This window comes from Chrysochloris asiatica, unplaced genomic scaffold, assembly GCF_000296735.1.
Source record: "Chrysochloris asiatica unplaced genomic scaffold, ChrAsi1.0 scaffold00148, whole genome shotgun sequence".
In the NCBI taxonomy this organism is placed as follows: domain Eukaryota; kingdom Metazoa; phylum Chordata; class Mammalia; order Afrosoricida; family Chrysochloridae; genus Chrysochloris; species Chrysochloris asiatica.
The window spans coordinates 7,443,943-7,447,807 of NW_006408666.1; the positions used below are offsets into that span (position 1 = coordinate 7,443,943).

At 44.3% G+C, this 3,865-nt stretch overlaps 1 pseudogene; it reads left to right on the forward strand.

The window, feature by feature from the left end:
- The first annotated feature begins 2,292 nt into the window (after positions 1-2,292).
- LOC102838497 lies at positions 2,293-3,512 on the forward strand (annotated as a pseudogene).
- The last annotated feature ends 353 nt before the right edge of the window (positions 3,513-3,865 follow it).

The following is a 3,865-nucleotide window of genomic DNA, read 5'->3' on the forward strand; positions in this document are numbered from 1 at the left end:
TTTAGGATTAAATGAGTTAATGCATGCCAAGTACAATGTCTACCACATAGTTGTTGTTGTGTTGTTGTTAAGTGCCGTCGAGTCGGTTCTGACCCATAGCGACCCGGCATAGGGTTCAATGAGTTACTGGTGAGCTTGAACCACCGACCTTGCAGTTCAAACGGCTTTGCAGTCTGGTGCATTAACCCACAGCACCACCCAAGGACTCCACATAGTCAGTACCCATAAATGTTTACTGCTGCTATTATTGTTACTATTATTTCCTCATTCAATGTGATCTGCCATTAATCCTTCATAAGAAAGGCCTGGGAGTCCTGGGGTGGCGCTGTGGGTTAATGCGCCGGGCTGCAAAGCCAATTGAACTGCAAGGTCAGCAGTTCAAGCTCACCAGCTGCTCCTTGGAAACCCTAATCAGGGTCGCTATGGGTCAGAATCGACGGCACTTAACAACAACAACAAGAAAGGCCTGGGTACTGCACACAGTGTTATCAGTTCTTCACCAAAAGGTTGGTAGTTCAGGTCCACCTAGAGGCACCTCGAAAGACTAACCTGGGGATCTACTTACAAAATCCTAAGTCATCACCGTATTGTCATGACGATCATGGTTCCTGGCCAGGACACCCCTCTGATTCGCCCCCACCATTGTTGCGTATGTAATGGACAGGCAATTAGCTCCTTCATTCTAAAACAAAAATGGATTTAAATGTCTGCCTCTACACCAGTAATCATCAAATTTTACCATTTGTTTGGACACATGTTAGTAAAACATCCCGTGAAAAATCCTGATTCAGGCATTACTTTCCTATCTTAACCTTCCAAGGCTTTCCCACCAAATTACATACAAAGGTGAGAATTGGGTTGTGGAAGGGGGAGAGGTTTGTTTCTTACTGATAAACCAGATTTTTCCCAAATTCAAACATATTCTATAGAAACACACTTTACTATGCCTTGAACTGAGCAAAGACAATCATTCAGATGGGAGACCTCATCAGCCTAAGGCCAAGACAGAGTTCAAATGAATTCATGGCCATTGGGCTAATTATAGACGATGGAAAACAAAGAAAATCATCCCAAAATTATGATTGATCAAAGGTCAGTTCACCGCTGTTGCAGGTGGGCCTAAAGAAGCAGAGAAAAGATTTTTTTTTTAATGTTTTATTGTGAATTATGTGATAGTTTACATGGGAGAACATTAGCTTTACATTCATCCTAGCGTATGTCATTTCATTGCCATGGTAACAATTCCCTCCATGCATCATCAACCAACCAAAGGGTATACCCTGCAAGTCTGCCCCCTGGTAGTCAGCACACAACCCCTCTCTCTCTCTGGGTCTAAAGTCCCCAGCTGCTCCATCTCTCCAAGTCATCACCTCTGCCTCCATCTCTGGCATCACTACTTCTCTGGGCAGGGTCCCGCTCTTCTCCCTTGATAGTCCCAGGGACCTCTGCTCCTAGACTGAAAAGTCAATCACTCCCCTCCTTTTGCTATAAAATGTCTATCTTTAGATTTCCAACCTCCACAATCAGTCTTGATAACAATTATTCATTATCGTATCACAAGAGACCTATCTGCATCTCCTTTCATCAGCCCCGCCTAGTCAGATTGGATACTACTCAATGGAGATTCTAACTTCCTCCATGACCTCTGGATCTAGGCTCCCTCTTGAAAGCTTGTAAACCAGTCACTTCTTGCCTTTGTAACCCCCTCCCCTGATTTTGGGTAGCCAATGTCCAAGTTGCCCATCCCTGCCTACTCTGTGTGTGGAATCATGCTCACTGTAAAGATTCGTTCCCTCTTTTGAGCTGCTGCTTTCATAGGTGTAGGTCAAGTTCATCAAATTGTGTCAGATTACTCTTTTTTTCCTCTTTTTTCCTCTTCTGGTTGAGCTCTGATCATCCAGTCATTGAAGCCAGGTCAAATGGGTATTATCTACAAGTGTGGGTGTTCTTGTGCATATGCCCTCCCTTCTTTTCAGCTGGACACTTCACTCTCCACTCTAGTCCTCTGTGGCTATGTCACTGACTCTGGGCCCAAGAGTCTCCAGATCTTGCCACACTGCTGGCCAACCAGGTCTCCACCCGGATTCACAGGAGTCTATTGAACATTATATGGCTTAGCTCGCAGCTTCATTGCTGTTTTTCCCTTACTTCCCCTTATCGGTGATGAACATGGTCACCAATTAGAGCGTAGAGAAAAGATTTTGTGAGAACGAAGTGGTAACTAGACAGCTCCTGGGTTTCTCACTGCTTGTTTCCTTGTCAGGCTCACTAGCAGTGGCCTAGCAGACACAGATGTCTGAATATATTCGAGTGATGGAAGATGAGAATGATGAACCTATCGAGATACCATTGCAAGATAATGCAATGGGGCTACTGTCCACAGTTATTGCCCAGTTTCCATGGGCATGTGGTCTGAGCTATAGGAATCCAATATCTCAGTGTATGAGAGGCATCTGACTAGTTGTAGGAATTCTGCATGTCCCTAATGCCTGCTAGGGAAATCTGGTCTATGCTGTCAACTATCCCAAAGATAACAAAAGAAAATGGATGAGACAGATGTTTCATCAGCTGTGAGGGTGAATCGAGCAGTCCAGAAGATGTCTGACTTGATCATCTTGGGGCTTCTGTGGAAAACAACTGAGCAGGATCTGAAAGAGTACTTTAGTACTTTCGGAGAGGTTCTTATGGTGCAGGTCAAGAAGGATATTAAAACCAGTCATTCAAAAGGATTTGACTTTGTTCGTTTTACGGAATATGACACCTAGGTGAAGGTCATGTTCCAGAGACCTATAATAGATGGACGGTACTGTGTCTGTAAACCGCCGAACTCCAAGCAAAGCCCTGATGAGACTTTGAGGAGCAGAAAGTGTTTGTTGGGCATTGTATGGAGGATATGCCTGCTGATGAGTTGAGGCAGTTCTTTGGCCAGTAATGGAGACGTGAGAGATGTCTTCATTTCCAAACTGTTCAGGGTCTTGGCCTTTGTTACATTTGCAGATGATCAGGTTACCCAGTCGCTCTGTGAAGAGGACTTGATCATTAAAGGAATCAGCCTACATATATCTAGGCTGAACCTAAGCACACCAGCAATCGACAGAAAGAAGTGGAAGATTTGGTGGTAATCCAGGTGGATTTGGTAACAGTTGGGGAGCGGGGCTGGCTTGGGAAAGAATCTAGGTAGTAATATGCATGGAGTGGTGAACTCTGGGGCTTTCAGCATTAATGCAGCAATGATGGCTGCAGCCCAAGCAGCCTTACAGAGGAGCTCGGGCATGAAGGGCATGTCAGCCAGTCAGCAGAGCCAGCCAGGCCCGGCGGGTAATAACCAAAGCCAAGGCAACACGCAGAGGGAGCCAAATCACGCTTCTGGTTCTGGAAAGAACGCTCACAGTGGTTGCAATTCTGGTGCAGCAATTGGTTGGGGAGAAGCATCAAATGCAGGGTCAGGCAGTGGTTTAAATGGAGGCTTTGGCTCAAACATGGATTCCAAATCCTCTGGCTGGGGAGTGTAGACAGTGGGTTCTGATTGGTTGGTAGAGACTGGTGGGAACTCAATTTTTTCTAAACTCAGAGTAAGCGTATTGTAAAATATACATGTATGAAAAAAATTCAAGATTGCTGTGTTCAGTGTCGAATATATTCAGCAGTTATTTTTGAAATTTTTCTTTAGAAAAAGAGGAAAAGGTAAAGGAATTTTATAAATTTTGTTACTTAAAGGGTTGAACTATTGAGTGGTTGAAAGTGAACAGCTGTTTGGCTGATTGGTAAACCAACACACTACAACTGATATTAAAAGGTTTCTCTTGTAATATTTTATCCCTGAACTTGGCGAGTGAATTCTTTGCCTGTTCAAAATGGAAACCAT